The 19,361-nt window shown below is 44.1% G+C and overlaps 1 long non-coding RNA gene across 5 annotated transcripts in view; it reads left to right on the top strand.

The window, feature by feature from the left end:
- LOC146174215 (uncharacterized) overlaps positions 1-19,361 on the top strand; it is a 38,205-nt gene that overhangs the window by 4,105 nt on the left and 14,739 nt on the right. The window contains exons 1-2 of one of the 5 annotated variants that reach the window (XR_014702127.1): positions 10,759-10,775; positions 14,306-14,390. This is a non-coding gene — a long non-coding RNA (uncharacterized LOC146174215). Of the gene's footprint in view, positions 1-10,758; positions 10,776-12,854; positions 12,988-13,959; positions 14,391-18,402; positions 18,561-19,361 lie in introns of those variants that run through there. The other 4 variants (XR_014702125.1, XR_014702126.1, XR_014702123.1 and 1 more) reach the window with 4 other exon arrangements.

The following is a 19,361-nucleotide window of genomic DNA, read 5'->3' as shown; positions in this document are numbered from 1 at the left end:
GTGGAAAGAAAGAGCCAGAATATGATTGGTTCGCATCGCGGCATCACGATAGTCATTTCGCGCTTGTTGCGGGTGTGACGTGTTGTGTTGTATTGCATATAACTCTCATAATGCAGTTTTGTTTCATTATGTATTATATTGAACGACATTTTCAGTCGGTGCAATTTGCTACGTGATTCAAGCGTGGGAAGCCCAGATCTGCTGATCAAGTCAGATACCGATATCTGCCGACTGTAAGAGTGATAAATAAAAAAGCATGCTTTCCTCTGGACGCCTTCAAATGTTTTACTTCCGCTTTTATGTGCGGATCTCATACAGCGTCGGCGTACTCGAGCATTGGAAGCACAGCTGATGTGTGTGCTGTAAGTTTGGTTTTGCTCGTGCAAAACCAAACCGACTTCCGGTGTTAATTTAATAACCAAAGCGTTTTGGTGGTGGTGGTTAAAACATTTATAAATAACAATTAAATGGTTACAGAGAGGTGTTTGGGTTAGAGACGTATCGGTCTCCCCCCCCTCACAATACTAGGTGGATCCCCTATTCCGGGGCCCCATTGGCAAGCAACGCCGCCCGCGTCCGTTGAACCAAGGCCTTTTGAGCCTTGAGGTCTTGACAGCCGAGCAGGGCCGCCTCCCAGTCCTCTCTAGTTGGATTGGGGTTGGGGGGAATGAATGGGTTTGACTGGCACGCCGAGACCATGTGGAAGGTGTCAGCCACCTCCCCACAGTACTGACACGCACCATCAAAGGACGGGTTGAAATGCTCAAGCACTGCCGGGCACAGTACAGTATTGGTAAAAATTTTGATGAGGAGGCGCTCGTCAGCGCGATCCAGTCCCTTACAAGGGACCGGGTAGCTCCTGTGCTCCTCCTTCTAGTAATCGGTTATGTCTTTGAATGTAAGGGCCAGATAATCTGATTGGGAGTAGGCTTCCAAGGACAGGGAGATACCCCGGGGAGAGAGTGCGCGGGAGGCCTGATCGGCCTGTTCGTTTCCCTTGAGTCCCTGGTGACCGGGTGCCCAAATGAGGTTATGCGGAGTTGGGTCTATGTATCGGCAGCTAGATTGCAGTATACACCGGGCAAGCGGGGGAGCCCATCCCAGCCTATAATTCCGACAGGCCCCTCGCCAGTCGATGATAATGTGTTTCGAATTGGGAATACTGAGAGCCAGAGCGATAGCAATCTCCTCCGCGTGAGTTGTGCTGTAGGCTTTGAAAGTTAGCCCGTTAACCGTGTTTGTGTTGTGTACGACTGCAGCCGTATACCACCCCTCGTGGTAAGGGCCGGCAACAGCCACATCATACACGTGTTGCTGGTGACCATAGTATCGCTCCAACGCTTCCGCGCGCGCCTGGCGACGACCGTTATGGTCTTCTTTGGACATGTTGCGGGGAAGGGGTCGGACCTGGAGGGCGCGGCTCCAGAGTTCTGGCACTCTCACCCTTTCCTCAATGTGGTAATCGTGCTTGATGTGTAGCCGGTCCAAGAGGCGGCGACTGGACGTGTTCTGTGTAAGACGCGTGTATTGGCTTAGTAAGTGGGCTTCTCGTAGCTCCCGGAAGGTGTTCACCACCCACAAAGCCAGAAGTATCTGGTTGGACGTACTGACCGGAAGGTCGAGAGCCCGCTTGATGACTTTCCGGTGGATGGCCTCCAATTGGTCCTGATCGTGTTTACGCAGGTATAAGTAGGGTGTCAAGTAGACAATTCTGGTCGTTACAAAAGCAAGGGTAAGCCGATGTGCATCCTTGCTTCGTAATCCACTCCGCTTGTTGGAGACCCGGCAGACCATACGGCCCACCTGGTCTCCCACCATGCGAAGTTTGGCCAGAGTGGTGTCAACTCTGCGTTGATGGTGTATGAAGAGGCCAGGGACGCGGATCTCTTTGGCCGCCCGGATCGGTCCCGATGGGAAACTGATGCGACGCTGAGTTGTGTCTGCAGGGGAGGGACGCGCTTGCACAAATTCATATTTAGCTGGGGCGCACTGAAGTCCGCAGTAGGTCGCGTAATCGTCGACTACGGTCGCTGCTGCCTGTAGGCAGGACTCCATGTGGCCCAGGTTACCTTGCGTGGCCCAGATTGTGATATCACCCGCGTAAAGTGCTGGATGTATCCCGGGAAGAGAAGCAAATTTGGAGGGAAGATGAAGCATGGCTAAATTGAAGAGGAGGGGAGACAAGACAGCGCCTTGAGGTGTTCCCCTCGAGCCGATGGTGTATGGCCCATGTTCCGCATCTTGTATGCGTATGTAGGCTTGGTGGTCTGTAAGGAATTGTTTTATGTAATTGAATTTTCTGTTACCACAGTTGGTGTGACTGAGGTGATCGAGGATTACTTCGTGCTTCACATTGTCAAATGCGCCTTTAAGGTCCAAGGCCAGGACCACCTTGTCATTATGGGGACATTCGACAGGATCTAAGATGTCGTGATGGAGCTGAAGGAGTATATCCTGTGCTGATTTTTGAGGGCGGAAACCTAAAATGGTGTCCGCGAAAATGTGCTGTGTTTCGAGAAATTCGAAGAGTGTCGCGCACCATTGTCTCCATCAGCTTACCGACACAAGACGTGAGAGAGATGGGGCGAAGGTTCTCCACATCAATAGGTTTGCCGGTTTTCGGGATAAAGGTGACGAGAGCCGACTTCCAATAGAGAGTGAGAGGAGTGTCTCCGTCCCAAATAGTATTGATGTATTTGAGAAGCACGACATATGCTGCATCGGGAAGGTTGGCCAAAAGCTTGACCGTAACCTTGACGCGCCCGGGTGCAGTGCCGCGTTTCATCTTGCTTAAGGCCACCCTGAGGTCGTGGAGCTGGAACGGAGTGTCCAGCTCCGTGCTAAGACAATGGACTTGATGTGTACACTCTAGTTCACGTTGGATGTTATGGTTACCCCAAGGTATTTTACTTAAGTCCCTAAGATGATCGGAAGGCTATTGATATCATAGATGAATTGGAGCGGTTGCTTCTTTCGTGTTACTCTCCTTTTTCCACATTTGGAAGTGTTTACACCCTTCTGCCAAGTACGGCACCAGCTGGAAACCGCTGCTAAGTAGCCACTTAGGAGTGACTGCGCTTCGGCGAATGTAATATTGTGGTGTATAACGCTGGGGGGGGGGGGGGGGGTGTCGTTGGCAAACAATCGATAGCACATGCGTGAGCTGAAGGACAGGTCGTTCAAATAAATAAATAAGGAAGAGAAGCGGCCCAAGGACTGGGCCCTGGGGGACTGCTGAAAATACCGGCGCCTTTGTGGAGTGAAATTCAGATTTGTGAACAAACTGGTGCCGCTGTGTAAGGTAGGAATCTAACTATTGTACTGTACTATTTCTTTATTATTCAACAACCGCCTTATCTTTAGCAAAACGATTGCAGTGCGATACCCGATCGAATGCTTTTTCGAAGTGAATAAAAATTAGGTCTACCTGTTCATTGTTGTCCAGTGACATCATAACTTAAATTGTGACATGAATAAGCTGCGTCTCTGCCACTAAATTTTGTGTTAGGGATTTTATGTAGATGTAATATTTTCATGTGATCGTTATACCAAGGATCGTTTGAGTTGGTGTCAACAGTGCGGTGAGAATAAACTGTTGAATGAGTTGGCTGACTATAGACCAACACCATGTTTACAAACAAAGGGGTCTTCGCGGACGCCGCTGGTACCTGGGGGTGCAAATAGACTTAGCGCCAGTAGTAACAAATAGAAGCGAAGGATGTCAAATAAGATTCTTGATTTCACAGTGGGCCATGATGTTGCTCTTTGGTGCATGGCAACCATGGGTATCGTAGAACAGACGGCGGAAATATGAATCATCATTTCTAATGAGAAGTATTTTAAAACATTTCGAGACACTTAAGTGACTATAGTAGTGAAATGCGAAAGCCTGAGTACCGCATTCTGCTAAGCAACTGCCACTGATTAGTAATTAATTAAACATTTAGTTAAGCATAATCAATTATTCAATCATATGGTAGGTAGGAAACTAATTACCTAATTAAAAAAAACATCAATTATTCATCAATGAATTATTTATTTAGCCAATCATTGATTGACATATCACCATAAAATACACGCATTCGCACATACTGTGGTTGTGCTCTGTGATTGGTCGATACCTCTATGACGTCATCCCGCCTAGGCCAATCAGAGCCGCTGCAAAAGCGGGACACATTTTGTCCACTACAGCATGAGCCATTAGAGGCTCATGCTGTAGGCTTAATACCGCGAAACACAGGGTTATGAGTCGATCGAGAGTAAAGCTGAAACACGTGTAAGCAAAACTTCCCGAAATATATTTCTCGTTCCACAAAGAAGTGACGGAGGCGCCTGAAGGGTAAAAGGTTCCTGAGTGTTTTATACAGGAGGGTGAAAACGTAGGCCTTCGTCGTTCCCGGAGGTTGCGTGTTGTGTCGTGTAAGGGTCGCTATACACTGGGCGTTTCTCCAAATCGCGCAAGCTTGTCGAGTAGTCTGACATGCTGCCGTAGGCGTTAATTTACTTAGTAACACTGTTGCTCAAGCTACTTAGCTTGTGTTTCTCGAAAGTTATGAGCAGAGAACGACAGGGAGGGCACACAGTATTAGGCGGCGGCGCAGATGATACGCTTGATTCGAGCGCAGATGGCTGCGGCTCCCAAGAACGCAACCTGTGTGAGCGAATGCTTTAGCAGGTAGTCTGATGCGGTGATTGGCTCGTTTACAGTGTTGCATGAGGACAGCCTTGAGCGTAAACATTTGTGTCGTTTGATCGGCAGTAATTGCGAAGAAATTTAGCCTGCATGACAGCAAGTAGGATCGCATAAGAAGCTTGGGCGATTCAGAGACGCCAGCGGATAGCCACACTCTTGGCAGCAGGTCCGGCTTCACGGCACACATTTCTCGGGTAATTTTAAAAATATATTGCTTCGAAACGACTTGGTATACTCTGCCAAAGTCTTATTCAAAGCCCTCACCAACTTTTGTCGACTTTCCGCCTACACTGATGCTCTGCGAAACGAAAACATATTTCAATATATTGCTACGAAGACGACAAAGCGGGCAGTGGCGCGGGAGGAGTACTCGCGCCAGGCGCGCTGGCCATTAAAAGCCTATATTTCATCGTCATGTCATCACGTCGTTCTGTTTCTGTTGCATCACCGTGTTACATCGCTTGTCATGCCACCACTTAACGTTTGGTTGGAGGTGCGGGTCATCCCCATCCTCGCATTGGAGCATCGACGCCATCTGGAAGTCGGGACCGTCGGCCGAAAACCCGTGGAAATCGCCGCACAGCTTTGCCCCATCCCTTTCTGCGCAGACCCGACCAGCCGTTCTCCCTAGCCCTGTCCCCAGCCCTGACCACAACACATGATGACCAGGAAGAGCCCAAAGCCGAGCCGACCGACCCCACGACGAAGAAACCTGACGACCACTCGAGCAAAGACAGTACCCCCGCCCAAGCCGTCCGGCTTGTCCAGAGGCCTTGGCCCTCAGCAAACGGTGAACATTGGACCTGACTCTCCAAGACAAGCATTCATCTCATCTCGCATTCATTGTGGTGGCACGCATTTCATCTCCAAGTCCTCTGTCTGTGTTCATTTGTCACATCATGCATTGGATTAAAAGCAATCAATCGAGACGATCGCTCAGTGGCGCGGAGAGGAGGGCTCGCGCTAGGCCCACTGGCCATTAAAAGCATATATTTCATCGTCATGTCATCACGTCGTTCTGTTTCTGTTGTGTCGCCATGTTCCATCGCTTGTCATGCCACCATGTAACAATATTTTCCTCACATCTGTTTCTGTGGGGTGAGATTCCGCCTCGTACCCTGATACGTTCCGCAGAATATTAACAATACTCCGCCACCAAAGTGACGCTCCATACTTTCGCAATTCGCTCTAGGTTTATGGTCGCTCTCAACTAAAGGACATCAGAGGTGCAATGTGAAACCAGAAAAGCATTTGAAAACTTTGGCTTCCGATCATTCCTTTCGGCATTAAGCCTGTCCCCTACCCCCCTTTGGCCCGGCAGAGTGACAGCAGCGCTACCGAATCTTGCTCACGTCGCAGATGGGAGTCGGTCTAAAGCTGTGAGCGTGCTTCAGTTATAGTTTAATGAATCTCAAAGTAAAAAGTTTGGTTAACCAGATTTCCAAATTATGTAATAGTTGCAAAACTTGCGTTAGCAGTCTGGCGAATAGTTTACATCTGAAAACACATATTTCTTGTAGTTCTAACTTTTATTTTATAAATTTGCGAATGTCTTTGCCGAAACATCAGATACACGCAACGCAGAACTGCTGGTATAACTGTTCTACTCACAGCGCACAGAGAGGGTGCTCCCCGCTGCCATTCCGAAGCCACAGTTGCAATAATTTATAGCTTTCTTTACTTCAGCTGTATACCTTCACCGGGCATATCACCGTCGGTAACTTGCCCTATGTTCCTGTGGCTGCTGCCACTTAGTTCTTACTCTAAAACTAAGTAAATTGCTTCATCCATCTTTAGAACCAGTCAAGTTCAGTGCTATTCGAAAATATTGAAGAGGAAACTTCATAAGTATTCTGTTAGTTATCCTACTACTACCATTACATGGATAGCTATTCCTAACTAATCTTCTATTTCCGAATTGCTGAGGACTACTTTATTTCCAGCATGCTGATTTTTAAGCCAAAATTTCTTTGCCAGGTTACGCTAATAATTGGGTTGAGTTTTCTGGGTTTTTTAAGTGACGTAATAACCAAATCGACAAAATATATGAGAAACAATGCAGTGGAGGGCTTTATGGAATATTGGATAACTGTTATTTTAAAGTTCGCTATTATTTCACAGTACACGGTCGACGTCGTCCAGCACACTCAACGCAATACCCACCTCGGTGCGGCTTTTAAGTGGGTCTATCGAGTCACACAGGTCCCCAGTAAAGCTCAATTTTTTAAGGTAGTTTGCATAACCTGTCATCTGCTCCCGTTTGGGAAACTAGTCACTGAATACCAGAATACCTAAACTATGTCCTAAATTGTAATCCGCAGATCATGTCTTGCGGTATGTTACTTTGCAAAAATTTCATTATATTCCTTAACGAGGGCAAAGCTGGCTTTGTGTCCTTTATATAATTATTTCATCATTTCCACACATGGTTCTTTCACACTCACAGCTTCGTTCTGCCTGCCTGCCTGCCGCTTGTTTTGGCTGTGTCCAATATTCCTCCGTATCCATATGAAGGCTACGTATAAGGGTTATTTTACTGTGTCCTTCACTGTACTACAGGACTGATAGCAAGAATACCGTCTTTTTATGACTAGGCACCTAAGACCTGGCAGACCCATTCATTCAATGGCGTCAAATTCTTATATATTTGTTTATAAAACCAATACAAATTACATTATTAAATGACTTGTAGGCAACGAATACTAAGACTACACGTCAGTAACATTAAAGTCTTCAATATCGCCTTTTTAATGTAATATAGTTCCTAATATACTAGCGTTCTTCTGAGATAGTGGTATATACGCCAGATCATGATGTATTGCGTAATCGGGGTTTTGAATTTTTCTATTCACCTCTTACAAAACTCCACTATTATCTCCTATTACCTGATCCTCAGCGCCTGCTTTTCATCTGTATGGCCTTCTTTGCGTCCTCACTCGTTACCACGAAAATACACTTCTTGTGCATCACTGCCTCTCATTATCGCTGACTACATAGGGCATTATATCTGAGTAGAACTCATCGGATACTTAAGCTGTCTTATCCATATGCGAATATTATGCGATAAAGGAGTACGTATTCAGATTAACATCAACCATACGCGCAGCCATACCGCTGCCAAAAAAACCTGCAGCTTTTTTTTGAAAACTCAGTATTTAAAGAAAAATAATATCTCCCGACAATTACTATACACATTAATGCGAAATTTGAGCTCAGCTCTTTACGTGTTGTTAGTATGTGCTATAATGAGGCAAACAATAATACAGTCCTGTGCAGTTACGTATATGTAGACATCATCGCTTAATAACTAAACGTACTCTTCCTCTAGGTTGCACTTCAGTCCTTGTTTGTGACGAACGAAGCCTTGATGTCAGAAATATGATTCTAGATATGCTCTACTTGCTTCTACAATGGCTGAATTCGAAAACGGAGTTTTATGCATTTTGCTTCGTAATTGCATCGCCACGGCAGTGCGAGAGGTGACAAGACAGTGGAAAGTGGTTTTTGGAGAATAATTAAGCTCTTGCTTGCCTTTATTGTCATGTTGGTACTCTTTTATGATTCCGGTACCGTCGATGTCCCCAGACATTGCGTATACGGGGTGGCCAGTTCTTTTTAGCACGAACTCTATACCACGACGAGTTCTAAAAACATTAGGCTTGTAAGAAAGCAGTACAGCATTTTTGTACATGTGATCTAGCTTTGTTCTATGCGCGAATGAATCATCACTCTCCTAATATGTGATATGACGTTTATAATGGCATCACAGTCTTTTGACTTTATCTCTAGCATCAGGTTTTTTTCAATGCAATGCGTACTTTCCTTTTGAGGTCCCTTATTCTAACTCCGGTCTTTACATTATGCTAAAATCTCTCAATAATATACTTTATTATATCTTATAGAGATTCAATATATTTTACTACATCTATACCAGACTATATCCCTCTGTGGGGTTCTACTCTTTCATGTTTTGACGTTTCTTAGGAAAATGGTTTCCTTCCTCTGAGAGTATGTTTCCTCCAACTGCATCGCCCTCCGTAATATTGACCCTTAGGTTAAGATTCATTACAATAAATGGAAATTTCTTGACCTCGGATACAATAAAACGCGCGTTCTTCAGTTTTGAACTATTTGCTCTATTCTCTCTCTCAAAGCTGGCGCACTAATGGCCTTAAATGAATTTTTATCTCCTTCGTGAAGCCTCTGCTAACTCAAGACCTTACTAACCTATGCTCACTGCTTTCCATCTTGTCGATGACGTTCACATCGCGAGCGCTGCATTGTGAAATCCATTTCGGTCTCGTTTCACCTTTTTCACATTTACTTCTGGTTCTGTTATCGGGAGAGAATGGATTTACTGTGTTCTGTAGGCCGCTTGTAAACATCGTGTCATAAGCTTCCACCGCCTACTCTTGCCCTACCTTGGTTTCGTAGCCGTCTATCAACGCAATCATTGCGTTACTGCGTTTTAAAGCGAGAGCTTTAAAGCGAATGTTAACGAAAAATCAAGTGTATGGTTCTTGCATGTGGCAACTGGCAAGCGGCATGGCAGTGCACTGACCAATAATTATATTGTGTGATGTCACAAGACCACGTCACATAGCCGAGATGACTGGGGCCAACTGCTGCTTCGCCATTGAAACCAAAATATCAGATCGGAATGCAGCCCTCTGCGACTCTCAGATCCCGAGCCATGCAAGCGGCTCTTAAGCAGCGGAGACATGCTCGTACACTCTTAATCTGATTCCACATATGCGTTAAGAAAGTTCCAGATATAAGTGGAATTTTTTTAACACTTGTGTGAAACCAGGTTAAGAGTGTAGGGCTGGAATGAAGCGCTGTTTTAATAACTATATGGGGTGGTCTTCACACAGTCTGGTAGTTTCGGACTGTGGGCTAATGGGTATGTGCTGGATAATACTAATAAAGGAATATTAATATATGCGTATATTATTTAAAGTACACAAACAAGTATCTGCAAACAAGCCGACAAGCAGGAACCATTAACGCTGTGCCAATGTAACCTCAAAAGCATAGCTCAAGTGAGCTCATCCCCTATTTTTCCTTCACTATGAATTATTACACATAGCCAGGAAACTTTCATTTACTTAGCCTTCACAGTAGGACGCAGGCACTATATTCCTTTATATAACTCCACCTATATCTGAAAGTTTGTTAAGTTTGTTTACTGTTCCTGCAACCATTTCGATAACGTTTTTGGATGCCCGTGCACTCTTTGTTATGTCCCAAAAATATAAATCAGGTTTTAACTTGAGTGTAAATTAGGTTCGCGCAATGAAGTCTGAACATAAAATGATAAGTGAATTTTTAACGCGTCGAAAGAGACCAGAAATGCAGACAAGTGAGATGATGATATGAAATTCGAAATCAAAATTGTGAATTCGTCATTGGCTGAGCCGATGAAATGACCACATGTCAATCAATAGACGCTATAGCTAACAGAGTGGACATTATTAAAGTGCACGCGAAGAAGGATGCGACAGGGTCTATGGGGGATTACGAGATTAGGCAGTTTTCGATGATCGAGGGTACGCAGCTAAAACAGAGCCTCCTAATTGGTTATATATGGCAGTGGTTTCTCGCCCTGGGAAAGGTGAGAGTGATCATTATGATGATGATGCTTAAAATGTATCATTAATAAAACGAAGGCCTGCAACATACAAACACCTCCGGTTCACTGAACAGCACTGATCGAATACACTGATTCTGTAAGATCCAGCACTGGACATAGTGGGGTTCACAATTCAGTGTTGTCATTTCTTAAGCCGAGATTCTTATCATTACCTGTTGCCCTGCAGGTCAAACCACTGCCTTCAAGTTGCTGCCCAGCCACATGAGACTGATGGCCGGGAGATTATCATTGTATTCACTGAAGAGATGGCATCCATCTTCTAATCAGGGCTGCCCAAAACCTAGTGTACTGAGGAAGTAAGCTGTCGGTTGTGATCACCGGGAAAGGCTGCATCCATGACCTTACTGCGCTAGCCCATCGATGTGTGGGTCCTTCTATCTGCAAGACAACTAGATCACAATTCTAGCCATGGCTGTTTACACGTGAAGGGTACTCAATTTTTTCTACATCGGTCGAAGGCTGGTGCTGATGACATGTGTTAGGTACATCTTGTACCTGTAAGTCTTCCCTGTTTTGAAGGGGTAGTGATAGCAAAGGTTTTGCAAGAATTCGAAACAAAAGTGCATTTTCTGAAAGTGCACTGTTGACGAACTCGTTGAATATTTTATTAGGGCTATGACTGAGCGAACCTCTTAAAATATTTCCCGAATCCTCAACCGCGCAAAAATTTGTCAAAAGGCGCTGTTATCGCCTATGGCATATAGAACTGCTCAGCCGTATTTGGAATTGATCTTTTTATTTGCACTAATCCTAAATTACATCCGCTGGTTTCTGGAATGAAGTCGTATACCAACTACTCAACGTAACGGGGCAGCGGAGTGTTATTGCGAATGCACAGCAGCTGCCTGGGGTTCATCCTATGTCTGCGGCAGACACAGTCTCTGAAGCATTGCGATCCCCATTGGCGACGGCGGCACTGCAAGAAGCAAAAAATAAGGCTTAAAATATATTTCAGAAAGTGGAAATATAGTTAACTTAGTTACGTTTCAGTTCAGTTCAGTCGTTCAGTCGTGACCGACTCTTCATGACCCTATGGACCATGTCACGCCACGCTTTCCGGTTACCCACGCATAAAAGGCAGTTGACGCCAAAGACATTTCCTTATATTCTAAGCCATGCATGAAGTACATTTGTATTTTGTATTTCATGCATGAAATGCATTTGACGCCAAACGTATTGTTCTTGAGTTTTGAGCCCACTTTAGTGAGCGCGGAAAAGCATTTATTTCTATATAACATTTTGGTAACTGTATTTTCATGCAAGGCATTATGACATAATTATTAATCTTTCTTCAGGCTTGAGGTCACATTAGTAGGAAATATAAATAAAGATTGCATTTATGCTTCCAATGTTTCCTATATCACTACAGTAGTGGCTTATAAACACGAGCATCTGCCTAAATATCGGGTCAGATACCTGCGTAAGCATTTCTGCCCTCACTGGCTTTAAACCACAAATATTCGGGAAATTCGCGGCATTCTCCGTACGTGGCGGCTCGCGAAAATGCCGTAGCTTCAGGGAAATCAGGGGGACAATAGAACGGTGTTCATGGTACACGTGGACACTTGTTCTGCAGTAGAAAATAGATGGAGAACACTGTACTGGCCGTGATTTATGACGGGGAGATTTGTGGCATGACCCGGCATGGGAGGGAAGGACTCAGAAGCTTAGGGAAGCGATATGCAAGTAGGATATAACAGGATCAAATGCTTTGCTTAAAAGCTTGATGTTTCTGGTCATAGAATCTGTGTGTTGTAAATAACCGGACACGTCGGTTGCATTGTTTTTATTTCAGGCGGCCTATGAAGGGTTCATAGATTCAAAACCATCCGTGGGATGCTGTAGAACAGTATATATAGTGCAAGTTAGCTGTTGTCCCTGCAGTAGAAAAAGGAGAATCGATTCAGCTCGCGTTGCTGTGTGGCTGAGGGCTGAGCATATAGCTCAAGGCCTCTCACTTGCATTAATGACTACACCAGAGAGGGCAGTGATTAATGCATGGATCCTATCTCGCCACCTTCTAGCGTACTAATTAGCAACCGTTACTTATCGACGAGTTATTCAGTTACACAATATTCCTGAAAGATACTCAGTGACGCACATGCATTTTTCCTCGGAAGAACAGTTGTCGAGAATATGCAGCGAATGTAGTCGGCCCTTAGTAGCTTTTTCGTGTTCTAATTATTCATTCCTCCGCTAAAAGATGATAATGTTGAAAGCAACCCTAGATATTACTCTAAAGATATCTGATTTTCAAAACAAACCGAAGAAAAAATTTCCATCCTTCATATTTCATGTAAGCTACCGTCGTACAGTTCGTCTCAAACACTTCGTTGAGACACTTCGTGGTCGACTAATGAACAGCGTAGCTTAGCTGAAGCACAGTCTCAGCATTTTCCAAAAAAAAATAAACATCGTTGTTCTTACGATGTTTCGCAGGTGCACATTGGCGAACAATAGGATAAGTGTTTCATAATCGTACACACACCGCTGTGTCTATGAAGTTAAGGTTCTCAACTAAGAATCCGGAAAGTCCGGTTTGTTTTGATATTGGACGCGACCGATGCATTCCGATGAGGTCGAAATGCCACTCATATCTCCTCTTTGAGACGTCTGTAAAGGAAAAAGATTTCAAGATGATGCAAGTTATTTGGAGCTCTCCACTACGGCCTTCCTGAAAAGCTTGAGGTTATTGGGAAAGTTGGTACCGGTATGACCGAATCAGTAAATGTGTTCCCAGACGGTTGGAAACTATGAGGCTTCGAAGACCAATTTAGGTGGTTGGCTGACACGGTGACTCAAAGGCGATCATTTTGATTCCTAGGAATCAACTCATAGTGGTCAATTCTCATGCACTCGAATGGTCAGCTTTCGGACAGCAAGGGTTGCATGGGTTCATAAAAAACGGCGAGGGTGTGTTTAGAGCTTTCACAATCCGGGCAAAAACGAACGTCATGAAGTCCGAAATGGTACTTACTGCGCTATTAGCAGCGGATTTGACGACGCTTGTAGTTTTATCACGCCTGCACGAGCGCACAAGATGATCTTAGAAGAAGGCTAAGAAATTCATGCAGAAGCGGCGAGGGCCTCTTGGCAACCTCATACCTCTATAACTGCGTTGATTGCTAACGACATAGCCTATTCTCACCAGCTACAAATTGGCAGCTTTACCGGCAGAACTCAAAACGTGAAGCACATAAATTTTGTTGGGAGAACACCAAAACGTAAAGCAATGCAAGGAAGTTTGTGCACTCTGAAGGGCATGTCAGTGAATCGAGTCATGTGAAATTGTGGGTCGAAACAGCATCGGGGTTAGGTGTCAGAGGTTAGCACGGCAATGTAGCAGCGTCATAACGCAGAAGGCTATACCCTTAGCGAACCCGTATGTCGTATAGGCGTACTGGAAACGCAGATGATTAAAGCAACCTGGAGGGTCTTTCAGAGAAGCATCTATCATAGGTAATTGCAACCTGTCGCTGAAAATATAATTGATAGACACCACAAATTTGCTAATTGGCTAAAGGATCATGAAACAACCTCTACTGTAATGAAATGTCTTTTTTTTTCTTTTGTGAGAGAATGGCAGGTATAAATCACACTCGTCGAAGTCTGCCTTCACTTCTACATTAGCTGAGTGTCAGAGTGGGTATTAACATAAGCATTGGGTCAAAACAAGGCAAAGATTGGGGTTCCCCACTCTTACTCCTTCATAAACGATTGGTAGACCGTCCAGAAGGACCCCTGCCTAGAAAGCCAGAAGTGGCTGGCCCGCCACGCGTTTACTGCAACCTCATCCACATGGACCGTGGACTGACTACCACCTCCTCGTGACGCTAACCAAATAAGCAATAAAGATGTTTTTCTTCTCCAGCATGTGGGTACATGAAAGGAGCAAGGGCACAAGCAGATTTCCTCAAAACGCATTTGACGTTAACCCACGTGCCAATTATCCTGCGCAGCTAAAGCGGGATGCGATTTCGGAGAAGCCAGCTACGGCAAGAACTTAAGCAAGACCATGGAGAATGTCCACGCGGGTTCAATATGGTGAGCTGTCATGCATTGAAAAAACGTTCTTTTTTGTGCAATTGCAACTCAATTTTGGGGAGTTTTTTTTTTTTTTTTTTTTTTTTTTTCGAAGAGTTTGCCACAAGGCATAAGTCGAGAAAGGGGGAATGGGATGCAGGAGATAGAAAGTTAAAAGAAGGAGTGCAGTCCAGTTGTGCTTATGAATTCGAGAAGGTTGGCAGTATAGCGATTGTCCATTGTCCATTTGTCATAATCACTATCGCGATTCCACCGCAGGCCCACCTTCATGATTATCCGTTGCCTGATGGGCGTTGTTGATGGACATGTCCACAACAAGTGGCGCACATCGCAGACGTCAGGTGGAGTGTCACAGTGAGGGCACCTGTCAGTCACTGGTAGGTCTTTTTCCCGCCATCGATGTCGAACAGATGGGGTCAGAGCCGCCCCTGCCCGGATCCGGCGCACTGTCACCTCCTCCTGCCGAGTAAGACTACGGGGGAGAGGGTGCGAACACGGAGGAATGAGAGCGCGTGTTCGGTGGCGCAGAACTTGCGAATCGAAAACGTGGGACAGGAACGGATCTGGGGGAAGAGGGGAAGGTGGTGGATCGTCTGATGTGTTTATATGCGTCATAGCATCTGCTTGTATGTTATGTGGATCGCGAGCATGGCCGCGAATCCAGTGTATGCGAATAGGACATGGGTACTTTGAACATAGCAAATGTATGGACTGTGTTATTTGGAATGTGCGTCGAACGGCCTTAAGCTGTTTAAGGGCAGTGAGAGAGTCTGTGTAAAGATGAACTGCATTGAATGTAGGAACTGGTGGGAGGGAATGTATAGCATTGTAAATTGCTTGGAGTTCCAGTGCCAGAGTGGTACACGTATCTGCGGTATATGTCACGTGAGTGTTGAGATGCGGATGAGAGGGACGTTGGGGAGTTGCTGCATCTTGTGCTCTAAAAAGAAAGATTGACGGAAGCGCTAGCGCAATCGACAACCTTATCAAACTAAGAGACATTTTTGCCAATTCATCGCACTGTGAATGATTTCTACCCAGCACTGGACCGTTTAGGCTGTGTTACAAGGTTTCTGGTTCGCTATTACAGTCCTAAAAGCCATTCTGTAGGATGAAATTATTTGCAGGCGACTATCCTCCGTCGTTGGCACCTCGTGCATCAGACGAATAAATGAAAATAGTTGCGTTCTGTGAAAGCTGTCGAGGGCATCGTCAACACACGGAAGATTGTTCATCTTGATCATCCTCATGAGCCGGCCCTAACCAGCGACGAAAGTATATATTCATCAGTAGTCTGAATTAGTACAGTAAAGAAGACCCATCGGCTTTATGAAGGCTGCATGACAGCACTTCTAAGCAAGTCGTCCACTTGCTCGATGATGGCTTGGCCTTGAGTGGCCGACTCATGATAAGGGCGGGAGTTCAGCAAGGTAGCATATGCCGGTGCTGATGCAATCGGTTACGACCGAAGGTCATGAACCTAAAAGAAACGCGGGAGTGCACTTCCAACGTGGTACTTGGTTCTTTTGTAAATTTAAGAGCTTGCGATCACAGTAAAGGAGCTCGCTTCCCTCACAAAAACGGGAATCCCCCTTAAATCACTTCAGGGCATTGTCTACTCCAGCATAAACCTATCATATAGAAAGGTCTCAAGTCTTATTTTAGTTTTGCTGCAGCAGTCGATCTCGAATACATATGGTGATAGCAGTAGTGGTTATTATATGCTACGTGTTATTGTGTGTATATGCCTCACTCGATCGTGGACACTAATTAGTATTTAAATGGTGTCGCCATGGACCAACTGTCGGCAGACCCCGCAGAGCTCACCCCACCTGAACCAGAAACAACCTTAACCTGTAGAAACAGTTGCTCACGCGTTGGTCATAATCCTAATGAATATTTTAGCAATGAAAACCTATAGTTTCAATTTCAAGGACGTTTGATACACAAGGTTACTAGCGTCGATATCATCACTACCGGCCAGTGCATTTGCTTTGAAGGGGAGCTCCATCAGCATTCAGCAAATTGTGTTTACTATAAAGCTTCAAACATACTTACTGGCAAAATATGAACCATGTGGCCAAAATCAACAGATATATTCCGTGTAAACGCATCTACATTGCTATTTGAACGCTTCCTGATATCTCTTGACTTCTTCAGCTTCGCAGGCTCTTGCTGCCAAGTTGTGCTGCAATTCTAAACTTCAAAATTGTCTTCCACGTATTGGGTGCACTCTCATGTGAAGTCATTATAAAATGACTAAACTTTTCACCTTCAAGCATAAGAATTGGCAATCCTTGTGGACATGCTAAATAATAAATTGCAAAGCCTTCCTGGAAGATATTCTGTGACGAATATTCGTCTCCGCCTGAAAGGACGGTTTTCGAAAGTAAGTCGCGTGCGGCCCCGCATAGTTTACTCAGAGCTTGCTCTTGTGAGTTTTTGTGTTGTAATATAATGATGTTGAAAGCAAGCCTAAAACATTTTCTAAGCTAAACGAATCTTTTGACACAAGAATCGCAGAACATTTGCAGAATTTAAAGCATTGAACGTTAGTGCTTTAAACTCCTCTTTCTTCACAGCTAATAAGACAAGAGCACATAAGAAGTTTCTGATATTCGTTGCTCCTTTTCAAAGCGCAGTGTTCTTGCTAGCTGGCGACCCAGTTAATATCGTCAGTAACTCTCAGTGCCGCATTTGTCGTCATATACGGACACGACACTTTTACCAGCGTCTTCACTGAATCACATAAGTAAATAGTGTTTCGTTTCCTATTAAATTCATTTCTTCAATTTCTGTTTTGTTTTGATGACCTTTCGCCGCTTTTATGGCTCTTGACAATTCCAAGCATTATTGGACCTCTATTTTAAACTGTGAAGTAAATTTCGTTCCTGTTATACTTCTTGCAAAATGTTTACCCTGCTTTTACGCCATCGGGCCTGTCGACCTCTCCGCCTCATCTTCACCGATGACGTGTTTGCTTTTGCAATGGTCTTCCTTAAAATAGGTTTACTTTGTCAATACTCAAAAGCAATAGCTTCGTGAAGGCTCATCATGTATTAGCATCACTGTCGATAGGTACCAGAGTGCATTTTTTTTCCGACTCCAAGATCGCATTTAATGTTATCTACAAGCTCTTACGCTTACAGAAATACGGCCTTTGTCTAGTTCGTGAAACTGCTCGAAAAATTTTAAGTTATTAAATAAATTCTGCTTCCAGAGCTCACTCTTCGGCACTGTATTGATGCAATTCACAGATTTTTGTTCTGTAGGCTGGCTACGGAGAGCAAACTGCTTTTAAATGCACAGCTAAGTGGAATACTAAAACCAGCATGACTAATCAGATTAATTTGCAAAAGAAATAGCGTAGGCATTTTATAGCGCTTAAACATTAGGCAGTTCTGAGAATTTATTAGGCCAGAATTCGAAGATGTGAAACTGAAAAATATGACAGGAAACCTGCTCAGCACTACACTGTGCGATGGCATGGCGAAATGCTATGTGCTGCTACAGTCTATTTTTTTTTTCTCTCAAAGCCTAACTCAGTAAAAACAGTAGTTTCCTCCATATTGTAGAGTATTACACCAATATTCAGTGCCTGCTAGGCTCACGGGGGGCTATTCTTTTTCGTAAGTATAGGACGAGCAAACAGAGTATCCACACATGTCCATAGTAAGCAAATCGTTTATACATTAAAATCTAATGTCACAGAAGTCTTCATTATTTATGTATTCCCGTTCGTGGCCGAAATGTACGCTGCCGAAACGCTCGTTTCATCCTGCCATTGGTATGTGCATAATTGATGCCTTTTTTCAAGAAGATATGCACTTCATAAGCGACATCTTCATTTTTAATTTGCACAACCTCGAGTGCTGTTCTCAAAATGCGAGCAGTAGGACAGCCGTCAGCGTTTTGACAAGAATGCTCAATAAAATTTATGCTCCGAGAGAAGGTCAGTTTTGAGGTACAAATAATATAAAATAAATATTTCTGCTTTATTATAAAAAGAGAACTTCTAACCGCCGGGCTACAGGTAGGCCTCTCCGAAGAGATTATACAACCTCACTGTGGCATTTTTTGCCTGATCTCAGACTCTCTCACGGGAAGTGTGAAAATGAAGCTACCTACCTTATTGTTCTTGATTTCGGTGGCACTTATCGTACTTTCAGAGTGAGTGCATTTGTTTAAACTAAAATGAACTTAGACAGCATAAAAATATATCGGTAAAATAACTAGAATTTTATAGTGTATTTACTGAGTTTTTCTAATCTTATTCGTATTTGATCATTGAACGTATGTGTCAGTTTTCTTAGTTTTCTGTGCAAAAAACTATATAGTCTAACTAGCCAACCTTCTTCCGCAGCAGCAATGTAAGCATATTTTCGCAATCCTCTTCTGTCTGAGCGGAGCATATTTCTTGGCCGCATTAGTATGCCTTGTTGCCATTTTGTTTTCCTTTTGACAGTTGGTGTTTTAGTTCAGAGGTCTTTTTATCCACCATGCACACAATACTATAAAATCTGACGAAAAACGTTTTTCTCAAACAACATTGCGTTATATACATTGCCATGCACGTATGAAAAACTAATTAATACATTGTAATGTTAGAAACATACGGCCTTCTGTAACAACCATTCGCGAATATCTGAGCTATGTAGTCATTACACGTTTCTGCACGGTATAACAAAATTTAAAGGCTAGCAGGTTACTTAGTTCATCATCAGCCGAATTATACCCGCTGCAGGGCGAAAGCCTTTCCCATATATTCCTCCACCTAACCCGGTCCTGTGCTAGCTGCATCCACTTGACCGATGCAAACTTCTTAATCTCACCCGCCTACCTACCTTTCTGCATTTCTAACGTTCTGGTTACTTAGTTAATGCAATTTAAAATAATATTAAGCATGCCTGATAAATTTAACTCATCAAGCATCTTAAGTATTCCCAATTTTCCAACAAATGCACTTTCAGT

This window comes from Amblyomma maculatum, chromosome 11 (assembly GCF_055883805.1).
Source record: "Amblyomma maculatum isolate TAMU_Amacu chromosome 11, ASM5588380v1, whole genome shotgun sequence".
In the NCBI taxonomy this organism is placed as follows: domain Eukaryota; kingdom Metazoa; phylum Arthropoda; class Arachnida; order Ixodida; family Ixodidae; genus Amblyomma; species Amblyomma maculatum.
Note: the sequence above shows the minus strand (reverse complement) of the source record. Positions and strands in the feature narration are given on the sequence as shown.